The 15,914-nt window shown below is 38.1% G+C and overlaps 1 pseudogene; it reads right to left on the reverse strand.

Moving 5' to 3' along the window:
* Positions 1 to 2,788: 2,788 nt before the first annotated feature.
* Positions 2,789 to 5,023, reverse strand: LOC100456927 (heat shock protein HSP 90-beta-like; annotated as a pseudogene).
* Between the last annotated feature and the right edge of the window lie 10,891 nt (positions 5,024 to 15,914).

Consider the following 15,914-nt stretch of genomic DNA (forward strand, 5'->3'; position numbering starts at 1 on the left):
ATCACTTGAATTCAGGAGGTGGAGGTTGTAGTGAGCCGCGATCGTGCCAATGCACTCCAGCCTGGGTGACAGAGCAAGACTAGTCCTGGCTTGGTCACTAAGTGTTACAGGATCTCTCTGGGCCTCAGTTTCTTCATTTGTAAAGAACGATCAGGCACATTATCTAAACTACTATCTTGTTCTACCATTCTATGATTCTCAGTTTAGAAGTTAAGCTGAATAGAATGAAGCTAATTTCCCTATTATGGCAAAAATACTAACATGTAGGTTTTAAAACAACCGAGAATGGAATACCTTTTCTTCTTCTTTATTAGTGAGAATATGCTAAAATATCACAGTGCAGCATGACCTTTAGAATCCTCTTGCCTTTTGCCTTTCCTGGTGATGCCCAACAAATGCATCTCAGAGTTTGCTATTTTATTGTATAGAACCTTGTAGCAGTTTAGATGATAGATTTGGAGTCTAACAATGCCCTACCACTAAACTGGTATATGTGCAACTGGAAAATTACTTAGCCACTATAATCCTCAGTTGCCTTTTTTTTTTAATTTCGTGATAATAACAGCACTTAGCACAAAATATTTCTGTGAGAATAAAATGAAATGACCCATGTGAGTGTTCAGCACTCATTCATTTCCCACTAGCACACAGTAAGTGTTCAATAAAAATTATTAGCAGCTGTTGGGGCTGCTGCTGTTATTATACTAAGTAGTATGGTTTGGCTCTGTGTCTCCACCCAAATCTCATCTTGAATTGTATTCCCATAATTCCCATGGATTGCGGGAAGGACCTGGTGCAAGAAAATTTGAATCATGGGGGTGGTTTCCACCATACTGTTCTCATGGTAGTGAATAAGTCTCATGAGATCTGATGGTTTTATAAAAGGTTTCCGGTTTTGCATTTCTCTCATTTTTCTTTTGCTGCCGCCATGTAAGAAGTGCCTTTCACCTCCCACCATGATTCTGAGGCCTCCCCAGCCATATGGAAATGTAAGTCCAATTAAATCTCTTTTTCTTCCCAGTCTTGGGTATGTCTTTATCAGCAGTGTGAAAACGGATAGTACACTGAGTTACCCCAAATACCTAAGGTGCAGCCCCTAAGAAGCAGATAGGGGGCTCTTAGGAAGGGGAGTGCTTCTGTTTCCTAACTTTTCTAAACAGAATGTGGTTCTCAGCTGATGAAACCAGCATTAACCATTGTACCGGTTATTATTACATTTGCCATTCACAAAAATGGCAAAGGAGGAATATCAGATACAGATAAAAAAATACAGACCTTTTGCAATTAATCTTCTTCTCACCTTGCCTTTTTCAAACCCCAATGAGCTACTCTAAAATCTCTCCCTTCTTTCATTCCAAGGTCCCCAAACCTTTCCTTACAGTCTCCTTTGCAGTCTCTCCTCTCTGGTCTCTGGATAAGAGCTTTATTAGTTAGGCCAATTTATCCTTGTTAATTCTGTTCTCATTTTCATTTCCTTATGTCTTGGACTCTGCCCATTCACAAGTGCTCAGGAGCTAAGTGCGCAAGAATAATTCCTTCCTGGAAGCAGTGGTTAATATTTCAAATGTACAATTTAATATCTTTTCTTTTTATCACTGCCACATAAAATATTAGCAATAAACAGAGACACAGCTTCTAAAAACCCTGACACTATGACACAGCTTTCAAACTATTCCTCCTTAAAAAAATCTCAAAGGAATTTTTCCCACCAAATTGTAACATTCACTACCTGCCTGAATGAACAGAACCATTGGCAAGAATTGGCATATTGATGCTTTGTTAAGATTCTCATTCATTTCCTACTCGATTTCTTACATTTCCAGGCTGATTACTTTCCATTCCAGAAATGCAGTTATTTTTTCTCTACATGGCTGCTTGTTTCTTTTTACACCTGTACAATAACTGCTTCTTATAGCCAAGGGGTTATATCATTAATTTAAAGACAACAGCACTGATCCTGTGGATTTTTCAAAGCAGAAGTTTTATTTCTCAGAAAGTTAAATTCTTCTTTCTTTTAATGGAATTAGTGAGTCAGAATCATATTATACATATTTTTTTTCTTTTCAGAACTGTGATGACACAGGTAATTTGATTAAGCTAAGAAGCTCAATTCATGTCACCTGTTTTGTTATAAATACATCAGTACAACTGGGAAAATAATTTTATTGAAAATATTAAATTTGTTGCAGGTTGCTTTTAGATATAATTTTTATCTCTCATGTAGGACCTTGTCATCCATTGATTTGCCCTGGAATAGGGATGTTTGTGAATTAAAAAATGCACATAGGGTGGCTACTGAACATGTCTTTAATGAAGAATGCAAATAAGCATGCAGTTCTTGCCAGCAAGGAGCTTACTACCTATTTGGAAAGGCAAGGAATATACACAAATGACGTTGAATTAGAATGACAGATGTCAGTAAAATCTAAGACAACAATAAAGAAAATTCACTATGCTGTGCACAAACGAGAGCCAAATATTGGATGGAAACTAACAGTTATTGGAGGGAGAGAGAGATGCTGAAGAAAAAGAGTTGCCCTTTTAAAATTGTTTGTATAAAACTGCATCTTCTTTATTTTGCATACTTTAATTTCAGAACAAAATAAACAAAAAACCCATAATATTCAACATCCAATCCTGTTGTCAAATTAGGGAGGGGATGGGGTTAGAGGCCCTTGTTTCCTGCCTTAGGCACAAGGACAGGAGAGAGTAAACACAAGACTTTAGCAGAGGGAGCCAGGCAAGACAGGACCACTCGAGGCTGTGGTGGGAGCCATGGGGACACTATTCAGAGGACACAAGATTTCCAAGTATAAACTCCTAGTCTGCCTCCTCCATGCAAGACACATCCTAACTGTCCTCGAGTGGGGAGGGAGTATTGTATCAGGAACAGCATCACCGGCTTCCTCTGCTGCCGCTTCATCTTCATCTTCATCTGTAGCTAGACCGAGCTTGTTCATGGTAGATGCTATTGGAGTAGGTCTGAGAATCCTCAGGGGAGAAGCCAGAAGAGAGCCCCACAGTTTCAAAGAGCAGCACCACCAGGTCTTTGACAGCTTTGTCATCGTTGTCCGCCTCAGCCTTCTGCTGCAATGTCTCCACAATAGGTTGGTCAAGGTTGATCTCCAGGTGCTTTTTGGCCATCATGTAGCCCATTATAGAGTTGTCTCAAAGTGTCTGAGCTTTCACAAGCTACTTCATATTGGCTGTTCAGCTGTAGGTGCCAGTCACAGTGCACCTGTGACTGCAGCTGCAGGATGAAGAAACAGACTCTTGGAGATTGTCACTTTCTCCATCTTCTTCTTCAAGTTTTTTTCCAGGAGCTTGCAGAGGTTCTCAAACTGCCTTGCTCTCCTCCATTTTCTTCTTCTCCATCCTCAGGTAGCCTAAGACCCTACTAGGTAACTGAGACCAGGCTCTTTCCATCAAACTCATTGAGATGCTGCATGCAGTACTCATCAGTGAGCTTGGTCATATATACTGCCTCAAAGCCCTGCTTCCTCGCTCACTCCACAAAAGCAAAGTTGGCCACCTGCTCTTTGCTTTTGCCAGTGATGTCATAGATGGACTTCCCATCTCCATGTGAGAGACATGCTCTGAGAGAGATGCATCTCATCTCCAGACTGGGTGGTGTGATAGTGCAGCAGCTCAGACAGGCATCGCCAGTTGATAGAGTCCTCATAGATTCCAACCTTTAGATTTTTAGAGAATTCCTCATGGAATTTCTTATAACATTCCTTGTCTTCTGCCAGCTCAGAGAAGAGCTCATGGCACTTCCCAAGAGTATTTTTGTGTGGACTTTCAGGATTCTGCTCTGCTGGAACACTTCTTGGGAGATGTTCAGGGGCAGATCTTCAAAGTCAACTACACCACGGATAAAGCTGAGATACTCTGGTGTCAGCTCATCATAGCACATGCCGGACATAGGGGTTGATGTTTTTCTTTTCTCTATTGTTCTCAAAGAGGTCAAAGAAAGCCCTACTCTTTTTCTCAGAGAAGTCAAAGAGAGCCTGATGAGGGATGAATAGTAGTGCCCTGAATTCCAACTGACCCTCTACAGAGACGTGCTTGACTGGCAAGCGGTCTTCCCAATCATTTGTGAGGCTCTCATAGAATTCTCCATACTCTTCCTGGGTGATTTCATCAGGTTTTCTGATCCAAATGGGCTTGGTCTTGTTTAGTTATTCCAGATCAATGCATTTTTTGTTGTTGTTGTTGATCTTCTTGGTTTTCTTTTTCTTATTCTTACTGCTGTTATCCTCCTCGCCTGAACCCACATCTTCAATCTTGGGCTTTTTCTCATCTTTATCATCCTCTTCTTTCTCACCTTTCTTTTTTTTCTGCTTTATCATCACTGACTTCCTTCACCCACCCGTTCCTTCTCCAAACAAAGGGTGATGGGATAGCCTATAAACTACGAGTGTTTCTTTGACTTCCCTCTCTTACAAATACTCTGTCTGGTCTTCTTTAAAGTGGAGGATCACTTTGGTGCCACTGCCAATGGGATCAACAGGGTCAGCACATACAGCTAAGAAACCCCTAGCATAAGACTCCCAGACATAGTGTTCATCATCATTGTGCTTTATGATCACAACCACTTTTTCTGCCTCCAGGTAGGCAACATAAAAGCCAACACCAAATTGCCCAGGCCTAGAGATGTTTGCACCAGCCTGAGGAGCCTCCATAAATGCTTTAACACCAGACTTGGTAATAATTCCCAAATTATTTATGAGATCGGCCTTGGTCATGCCAATGCCTGTGTCCACCAAAGTAGGGTGTGTTCCTGAGGGTTGGTGATGATGTCAATTTTCAGCTCTTTACCACTGGCTAACTTGGAAGGTCCTGTCAGGTTCTCAAAGCAAATCTTGTCCGAGGCATCAGAAGCATTAGAGATCAACTCCCAAATGAAAATCTCTTTGTTGTAATAGCAGGTATTGATGATGAGACACATGAGTTGGGCAATTTCTGCCTGAAAGACAAAAGGCTTCATCTCCTCCTCTACATGGTGCATCTCCTCGGGCATCTTGAAAGGAAAAGATTTACAAGTGCTAGTGAACAAGGTGGGCTGGGACTGTCCAGCATGCACATGGCTCCAAAGCTGCGTGGGAGTGACTCAAGAGCAAGAGTTGCCTTTTAATGAGTGGCTATTATGTGCCAGGCATTGTGGTAGGCATTTTATACTTGATTTGTTTCAATTTATAAATAAACAAAGGTATGGTTATTTTTAGATCTACATGTCACATGAGGACAATGCTGAGACTTTTAAAATACATGTTAGTAAGTGGTCCAGGTGAAATTTGAACCCAGACATATTTTGCTGCAAAGCCTGGGTTCTGTTTGCAGCCTATACTTTATAAAAACATGCCAGGCAATGGGTAGGAGGTTTTGATCTGATTATTGAAAAAGTAGTAAAAGATAAAGTGAGAAAGAGGCAGACAGTTAAGGAAGGAGGAAGAAGAAATTAAAACATTTTAGGCTACAAAAATAGCATGATAGTGGAGGCAAAAAATATATATATAAAGTGTTTGAACAATGAGTAAATGAATTTGCCTGGATCAAATGTAGGGGATGCTTGCAAATGTGCTTAATAGCATGGGTTCCGGATTTTGACAGTTTGGCTTAAATTCAAGCTCATCCATTTATACCTGACCTCTCCTAGGCAGATTACAACATCACATAGAATAGTTGTGATGATTTAAAGAGCTATTACAATTTAGGTGCTGGTAATACAGAAGTTTTCGGTATGTGAAAATTCATCAAGCTGTACAATTATGTGCACTGCTTGGTAAGTTTATGTCAGAAAAAGATTTTTTTTGTAAAAGAAGCTAATGCATGTGTAAGCATTCACTGAGGGTTAATTTATTATTCTCAATGTATTCAGGACGGTGAAATATTAGAATAAGATCTTAGCAGAATGTTGGAGCATTGCAAAGGGCCTCTTACCTGAGGAGGCTCAAAGAAGGATTAGAAAGATGGAGATATACTCACAGTGTTGTTTAGGAAGCTTGTCTTTGTCTCAGTGTATAGAATGAATTGGAATTACAGAAGGATATAGAACAGTGAGACCAATGGAAATATTTTGCTGTCACACAGAAGTCCAGTAATATGGTCCTGAGGCAAGTGATGGTGAAAAAGAGAGATTCCACGAAGGAAAAATCAATAGGATTGGACAGTGGGATGTAATAGGGAAGGAAAGTAAAGATTCAAAAATAACTTCTCTAGTCTTTAGAGTAAGAATGATTGGAAGAAAAACCTGAGTGGGGGAGCAATGGCAAGGAGGTTGATTTTAGGTAAATCCAGTTCCAAGTGTCAACATCTGGTTGGCAGATGGATGTGTCAATCAACAATAGAGGACATGCTCCAAGAACTAGTAATTACATAATTAGTAACTACATAAAGTGTGAATAGTTTCTTGTGATTATTACACAAAGGAAAATCCAAAAATCTGGTAGTGCAAACCAAAAAATTTTCGATATGATTACACGTGTGTTTCATAGTTTTTCTCTTTGGTCCTATAATTAAACCATATTTATCTCTGTCTCTAAACAAACAATTCAGAAAAAAAGCATCTGAACCTATAGAAATCTATAAAATCCCCAAGTTTGGTGACATTTTAGTTATAGGGAGTTAGACTTCTATAACCATAATGGATAGAGTTTAAATTAAATGATTGTCACATGTTGGTAAATTGCAAGTACCTTTTTTGAAGACCCCATATATTCTCTCTTTCGAAGAATGTTTATGATTTCTTGAAATTACTTTTAAGAGATTTAGAAAGAGAGGATTAATTATTTTCTATTTATAAGCACAAATGTTGTTGAGGATATTCTTATATATTTACCAAAAAGGGGACCCAATCATAATATATTGAAAACTTAAATCCACCACACAACAAATTCTGGATGAAAACCTCACCCAATACTGGATTAATGTCATTTCTGTTTCTCTGGTATTAAAATAATATAAAGTAAGAATAAGTTTCAACTTTAGGATCCAGGAAAAATGCATGCATGCATGTGTGTGTGTGTGTGTTTGTGGGTATGTGTGGTATGTGTTGTGGGTTTGTGTGTTTACGTATACACATGAATGCATGCATGTGTAAATATGAAGGGGTGGAAGGGAAATTATAAAATAAGTTTGCTCTAGTTGTCCAAGAGAAATTGATTTTATAATTAAATATTTGGAAAAAATCAATCCTGTGGTAATGTAACATGTTGAGGCAAGATATCTTTAAAATATCTCTTTAAAAAATAGCTATTTTTAAAAGTTCTGTCACTCAAGGCTTTCAAATTTTTCTGAATTCAAACATAAATATTTGCATGCTAGAGTATGTAGAAAAATGCCAATAACACAGAGGATATTTGTTTACTAGCCATGCCTTCAAAAATAACAATGCTCTTTCAGCTGACACATTTTGGGGCACCCAAGAGAACGTAGAGACAAGGTTAAGTCATTAATGAATCTGCCTCTGAAGTTAAGAACTGGAATGATGTTACTGCTCTGCAAACCTCCTCTTCTCTCCATCTGCCCCAGACAAAATGCCAATTATTCACTGGTGATTACTTCAGGGAAATTTCCTGATTATCTCCTAGGTGCATAGAACTGCTAATATTATAAATAGAAATAATTCTAAGATATAATCCCAGCTCTCAAATAGCCTAGTTAGGTACATGGGTAAGTACTTGAAAAGGAAAGCTAATAATATAAGTAATATAGATAATTTAGTGGGCAAATAGCATATAATATAAAATAGTTTGGAGATTGAAAGGAAGGAAGCCAATCCTAGTGACCCACTGTGTACTAAGTACTAGTCAGCATGAATACTTGAATCAGGATGATTGTTCCTCACTGCTATACCCTCAGCACCTAGAAGAGTACCTAGGATGAATAGAGACTGAATGAGGAAATAATTCTCTCATTCAAGATGCACAGAATTCCTAAAGAGTAGATATTTCAACTTTATAGATGTTAAAACCGAGAACATGAAAGATAAGTAGCATGTCCTGAATCACATAGTGGCACAAGATGAGATTTAAACCCAGGTTCACCTGTCACCAAATGTCTTACTTTTGCCACTGAAAGGTGGCAGAACTCAATGGAAATTAACCAGTTCAGTGTTGATTTGGACAAAAATATGTAGTCTAAGCAAATAGGTCAGAATTCCATAGAAGATTATTTTTTAAATGAATATTGTAATCGATAATGTAAAGCTTTAAAATTGTTAAAACTTAGGTAATCTGATCTAAGGTAGTGGGTTGTCAGCATATCAATATTTAATTTCCATAGAACACAAGCATTGTTTTTAAGGGACTGTTAATATTTTCTTACAGCTTAAAATGAGCAGACAGAAAGAATGACCTTCAACTTTCTACAGGATTTTACATCCAACAGTAGAAAGTGCTGCACGTAAGATTTACACTTGACTAGACTGGTGACAACTGCAGCTCCTGTCCTAACAACCTGCAAGAAATGCTGATACAAAACAAGAGGAAAGTCACGGCATAAAATTGTACATGAAAGTTTGGTTTTGAAAGTGCACTTTACATACAGTGCAAAGTTTCACAGTTTGATTGAAATAGTTTTTCCTTTCCAAAAATATTTACTTAGTGTTAGTAAGTATTCTAGTGTAGAGTATAATAGATTTAGCAATAAAAAATAAAACAAAATCAACTAGATAAAAACAAAATTATAAAACTTAATGTAACATCTGGTATGTGAAAAAACACTATAATGTCTTAGAGCAACAATGAGAATGGGTTGTCTTTTTGTTTATTTCTATAAAAGATATTAATCAAGGGTGCATATTCAAAACAATGCAAGGCATGCAGTATAATTACAATGCATGCAGTAGAAGAAAGATATCCTCAGACATTATTCATCTGTTTTCAACTGTGGATTTTTGACACATAGAATTAACATAGATCTATCAAAAGAGTAATTGCAGAACTTTTAAATAATAACCAACATGGGTTTTTAGTCAAATTGAAGCAAGAGAGATAAATACATTGCATCTATGCATTTCCTTCTCACTCAGCCCCACATGCCCTTGGACCCATGGGGCCAATATCACTGCTGTCCATTGAAATAGCAGTAATAGTTTTACTGCACTTGAGTGATGTGACCAGTGCTTTGCTAACTGTAAATAAATTAGAAATTATCTGACACAATTATGGAGGCTGAGAACTCCCACAATCTGATATCTACATGCTGGAGACCCAGGAAAGCAGATGATGTAGTTCTAGTCTGAGTCCAAAGGCCTGAGAGCCAGGAGGGCCAGTGCTGTAAGTTCCATTCAGAATGTAGGAGAAGACTGAGGTCCAGCATGGAAACAGGCAGAAAGTAAATTCTTCCTTACTCTTCCTTTTCATCCTGGTCAAGCTTCCTCGGGTTGGATGGTGACCATGTCACTGGGGACAGCAATCTACTTCACTTTGCCTACTGATTCAAATGTTAATCTCATCCAGAAACACCCTCATCGACATAGCCAGAATAATATTTGACCAAATATCTGGACACCCCATAATACAGTCAAGTTGACACATAAAATTAACAATCACAAAGAATAAACGGGATGATAGAGGAAATTTTATCTTCGTAGAACCAGGCATGGGAAAACAGTGCAGCAGGACCTGCACCCTGCATCTTAGTCTGAAAGCCATGCTCCCTCCCACCATGCTGCATTGCCTGATCTCAGACAAGGCTTCAACGCAGTGCTTTGGGTGGGAACTGCAGGTGATTGGGGTTGGCATCCAGGATAAATTATGTCGTCCACCTCTGAGCCTTATGATTGCCAATTCTATATTTACAAAAACAAAATAGTATTGCCCTGGGGAAAAGAAAAATGTAAGGGTGGCTGGTAAAGGAAGGTCAGATAACAATAGGCTGTAAACAACACGCAGAAGAATTTGGAATTTGGACTGAGGGCTGCAGAGTATGGTGACCAACTTGTCCTGGTTTGCTTAAGACTCTCAGTTTTAAAAGTGAAAGTCCTGTGTCCTTGGAACTCCCTCAGGTCCAGGCAAACAAATTGGGCACCTTACAATAGAGAAGTGATGCTCAAATTGTCTCTTGTGAAATCTGATTTTTGTTTCCTAACCCATTGAAGACTAATACTTTTATATAATGCATTAAAATGAGTCACTAGAATGAAATGGAAAAAGGCATACAAGCTCACACTTTCGTATTAAATTCAGCAGATATAAATTACTCTAACAAATGGCTATGAAGGTTACTAAAATGCTTACTCTTAATTTCTATACTTATCTTTCGGGGGACCAGTTACAACCCATTTGAGATGGGTCCTGGTATAAGGACCACACTGCTGCAGGAATGAGGATCTATTTGTACAGTCTGAAAAGGGAAGAGGCAGACTAAGCACCTATATTCTGGCATGATGGATTGCAATTGCAAAGGACTAGAACAAGGAGAATAGACAGTAATAGAAGAGGGAGGTATGAAGGATGGGCAGAGAACAGGTGAGCAAAGAAAGGAAATCCCAGTGACCCGAATACAGAGATCAAGGAATGGAAACAGAGCTCATCTTGAAGTTTCTCACTAAATGAAGTCTTCTGTAGTCACTGGTCTTAAAAGCTAAAGAAATTACATTTAAGAAATAATAAAACAAAAGCAGAATGTAGACTGTAAGAGAGTGGGCTTTGGTTGTGAGTAAACTGCCCATGCCCAAATCCAAACACCCCTAGTTGTTATGAGTTACTTGACCATGGCATGTTTTCACCACTCTCTGTCTCAGTTCCTTTATCAATAATACACCCTTCTCCTACTATCTATCCCAAAGTGTTGTTGTGATATAAAGTGAGAATTTTTTTTTTTTTTTTTTTTTTTTTTGAGACGGAGTTTCACTCTTGTTGCCCAGGCTGGAGTGCAATGGCACCATCTCGGCTCACTGCAACCTCTGCCTCCCAGGTTCAAGTGATTCTCCTGCCTCAGCCTCCTAAGTAGCTGGGATTACAGGCATGCGCCACCACACCCGGCTGATTTTGTATTTTTAGTAGAGACAGAATTTCTCCAGAGTTTCTCCATGTTGGTCAGCTGGTCTCGAACTCCTGACCTCAGGTAATCAGCCCGCCCTGGCCTCCCAAAGTGTTGGGATTACAGGTGTGAGCCACCGCACCTGGCCAAGATTTGTATATATCATATATATAAAATAGATACTGATGTATATTATATACTATAGAAGTAATTTGTAATTTATTATATATAATGGTATATGATATATTTATATCTATATACATACATAAATATCTACCATTTAATACTATAACTGGCACATAGCTAATGGTTACTCTTTGCTCATTATAGATACTAGCAAAGTATCTCAGTAACAATCATTCCAAACTCATATCTTTTGGGAAATATTTGCCTCCATTTACAAAGTGATTTAATAGTAACCTATGAAAAAGTGTAATTCCTTATTAGGGAAAATTTATAGTATATTCTCCTATTGACTTTGAAATTTGTCAGCACTTGCCAACATTGTACATGCTGATTTATGCCGCAATTGTTTGGCCCCCTCCAAAATACTATGCACTGTTTTGAAGAAAGAGGTTCATTAACAGCAGTCAATTTAGCTCTATTTGGCTTGTGCCTATTTGAAAGCCTCCTTGCGGCATAACTACCAAAGTTATTGTTGTATTGGTTCTTAGTATTTCTCTATTTTCCCTTGATTTCCTTTGATCTCATTTCTTTATGTATCTCATTTACTTTCCAGGTACTGCTTGTGCCTCCTGTTAGGGGTATACGTTTCATAATGATACTAAGCCTGGTTGATACCTATCCTAGTGCAGTTGTTCTCTATAGTCAACACCACTGGTCCTCCTGGTGCATATATAACATACAAGGAGTAAAATTTACAAAGGCCCTAGGGCAGTAGGATGCTGGCATGTCCGAGAGTAGCAATAGGAGGAGGGTGTGGCCAGAAGAAGTGGGAGCAAGAGGGATGGACAAGATATGGACATTGAAGTCCAAGACAAGGAGGGAGTCAGATCTAGAAAACCTCTGGATCATGGCAAGAACCTTGAGATTGCTTTAAATGTGACAGAATTCATTAGAAGATTGAGCAGACTATGGTATGAACTGACTCACATATAAAAATGGACACTCTGACTGCTGTGTGTTGACTAGACTATCTGTGGGCAAGGGTGGAAGCCACATTACCAAGAAAGACTCAATATGCTAATATAGATCAGTCTATTTCTCTTTGCCAATACTAGGTACACTGCTGATATCATAGGCTTTGGTTTTATCTATTTATAGATTATTTGAACTTAGAGGCCATATAAAACCACAGAAAAGTCAGCAGAAGGAGAGTAGAAACATCAAGCAAGAGTCATGAGAGCTTCTGATGTCCTGAGATACAGAAAAAACAAACTTGGTAGACTGTCTGATCCAAGTTTTATACTTTGTGAGGCTTAACTGCCATTAGGAGTAATGCGATGGTGTGCCTGGAAAAGCAAAAAATAAAATTTAGATCTATAGTTTTTGCTAATTTCCAAGGTGTAAATACTCCCATCATGGCCGATTTCATGCTACCAAAGGGACGCCACTGATGTGGAGTCGGGATGAGATATGCACAAGCACTTCTTGCGAAGTGGCTCCAGCAAGCCAGTGGTGCATGAGATGAGTGTGAATGCTTCCAGTGGATTTCCTGTTTTATTAGCTTCTTTGAGTGAGTGTCCGACCTTCAGTGTTGGATCATCTAAGTCCCATTTCTCCTCTTCTGACCCTTGAACTTCTCTTTAAAGAGCTTCCTTGATCGTTCTGGCCTTTCCTTGCTTCCCGGTTATTAGAAACGTAAGATGCCTTCAGGGGATGTCTTGAGGTCTCAGGATAGAATATTTAAAGTACAACATGTAGGTTCACCACATTTTAGTATTAATCTTTAAAAAAACACCAGTTTTTATTCTTCACATCAGTTCTGTTAGAATTACAGATTCATAAACAGATGTAGTTGTTAACAAAGTAGAGAAACAGAATATTTGATTTAGCAGACTGACATTTACAGTATAAGACAAATTGCTTTTAATCAAAACATTAAAAAAATTCATATTGTCTATAAGCCAGAAAAGTTATAAGTTGTGTTAGCTTTGCATACACAAAAGTATTATATGTTTTAAGTGTTATTTTTTATTCAATTATTTTCCAGAAGTAGATGGAGGATAGCAGACCTGTGGGTGAGCTTTAAAATTAACTTATCCTATCAGACCACTGAAATTCTCATCTGTGAACAGGAAAACAGATCCAGTGAATGAGAAATGAACTTCAGAACTATCCATTACTCTTGGCAAACTAAATTATAGTCTCTACTGTCTATTCGAGAATCAGTGTTTCACCTGGTTTCAGAAGTGATCAGTAAGAGTGACAAGAAAGAGAAAAAAGAGAAAATCCTTCCTGGGCTAATACCTTTGCATCGCTAATAAGATCAAGTCATTAAACCATGAAAAGCATTCTGAAAATCCCAGGGTTGTTTTCAGACAAGTAACATTTTATAAGGTTAAGGATACCTGAGCTTCTAGCAGCCAAACTGGGTATGAGGAAGTTTAGTGCTTAAATTTGCACACTTCAAACTGTCAGCTCCTTCAATGTGGAATGATTATTAACAGTAAGTTCTTAGAGATTTTCACCTTATATCTTGGCTATTGTGAATAATGCGTCAATGAACATGGAAGCGCAGACATCTCTTCAACATACTGATTTTAATTCCTTTGGGTTTATACCCAGGAGTGGGATTGCTGGATCATATGGGAATTCTATTTTTTGTTTGTTTTTTGAAGACTCTACATACTGTTTCTCAAAATAGCTGTAATAATTTACAGTGCCACCAACGGTGTATAAGGGTTTCCTTTTCTCCACATCTTCCCAATGCTTATTTCATCTTTTTGATAATAGCCAATGTAACAGCTGTGAGATGATATTTTATTGTAGCTTTAATTTACATTTTTCTTATGATTAGAGATAGAGTATTTTTTCATATATCTGTTGACCATTCATGTGTCTTTTTTTTGAGAAATGTCTATACAAGCCAAAAATCAACATTTTATATATTCTCACTACAAAGAAAGGTGATAAATATTTGGGATGATGGCATGGTAATTAGCTTGATTTGATCATCCACAATGTATACATATCTCAATTAAAACATCACCTTGAACCCCATAAATATTTATAATTATTATCTGTCAATTAAAAATAAGAGTTAAAAAAGTAAGTTCTTAATTTGCAAAAGAATCTCTGCCCATATACCTGCTAATTAAATTACTAATCAGGCAATAATCCCTAATGTTACATTACCTAGAAAATGAAATGACAAGGTCCTAATTATCTAAAGCATTACTTTAAAAGACTTAGGGAGAAAAGCTAAGCAAGCCATGGCTGGCTGAAGAGGTGAGATGATATGAGGACATTCAAGTGGCCATAGTTCATTAAACCACCTTCCTGTGCTATTCAGAAAATTGTGTTCAACAGTAACTAGCTCATTTAATACCTGAAGTGGACCATTCAGATGGTTAAACAAATGAGATTCATACAAGCCTCGTCACCCTGTAATTCACATCTCATTTGCTCTTTCCTTTGTGCTAACATCTGCTACATCACTCTTACTATCTGGTCAACTCTTGTAAACTCCCCCACTGAAAACTTGCAAGGCAGTGTTCAGTTTCATTCACATGATGTATGTTCTGCTATCTCCTTGAAATGGAATGTAGGCAACTTTAAAATGCTGTGTTGCACTTAGACTTTAGGGAACACCTGTGCAATTTTGTTTAAAGTAAACCTAAAGAGAACTGAATGCTGCTTTTCTGAACCTAAAGTCATATTCTTAAAATCTCATGTTATAGGAGTCTAATTCAGCAAAACATTCTTTCACACCCATTGAACACTCTCATAGTTAGCAAGCATCTGGTATTTCTGATAACCCTATGTGCTGACTTTACAAACCCTTCTGAAGCATCAAAAGGAAACCATGTGAAAGTACCAAGTCTTTCCATTGTCCCAGAGAGTTGCTGATGCCTAAATATAGCTCATTCTTGCCTCTTACATCTACCCAAGACATTTGTGGATATCTCTGATAAGCTACCATATTTTACAAACTAGTAAAGCAGATAGAGACAACAGATATCCTCTAGTAAATTTTAATTAAATGCTTTCTCTTTTACAAGGAAATTTTTAAATCCAAGTGTCTGTTAAGCTACATGGTAAAGAAGGAGGTGAACCATCCCTCTCAAAGATAGGTTTGTATAGTTATAGTAGGTCTCCCAGGGTCTTGAAGGCATTCAGTTTAGGATGTTTCTGGCTTCCCCAGAAGTGATCCAAACATTGATCTATAAGGCAATTTTATTGAAAAATGCCACAGTTGTGACCGGCTGGGGCCAGAGTCGCAGGCAGTAAAGGACTTTACTAAGAAAGGTAAAGAAAGGCACATTTATTAGAGAAAATACAAAGATACATTGCAAGGGTGCAACAGACGGGACAGCAGAGAAGGAGCTGTCTGCCAAGAGGCAGGGGCTGGAGGGAAGTTTTATAGGGTTGTGCTGGAGCAGACTACCTGTGTAATGAGGTCCTGCTGCTGGGACTACAAGCAGAATGAGGTAGTGGGTTGTTTGTGATGACCTACCTCTCAGAACAATTTTTTCCCCCAACCTGGGGCCCCTTCCTCATTGTTGCTTACTTAACAGGACTCCACAAAAACAATTTATGCCAACCTCAAAATAATTTTCTAACAGATGTTAAGACTCACCTCAAGTGCCAAAAAAATTTTAGAAAATTTGCAATAGTTATGGCCATCTCATTAGGGTGAATACTGTATGCTTTTGTCCATAATATTGAGAGTCTATTCCAAAGAATGAGGATACAAAGATGATTAATAAACATCATTAGCAACTTTAAGAAGCTTCAACATC

The sequence above is a fragment of the Pongo abelii genome, chromosome 2 (genome assembly GCF_028885655.2).
Source record: "Pongo abelii isolate AG06213 chromosome 2, NHGRI_mPonAbe1-v2.0_pri, whole genome shotgun sequence".
NCBI lineage: Eukaryota > Metazoa > Chordata > Mammalia > Primates > Hominidae > Pongo > Pongo abelii.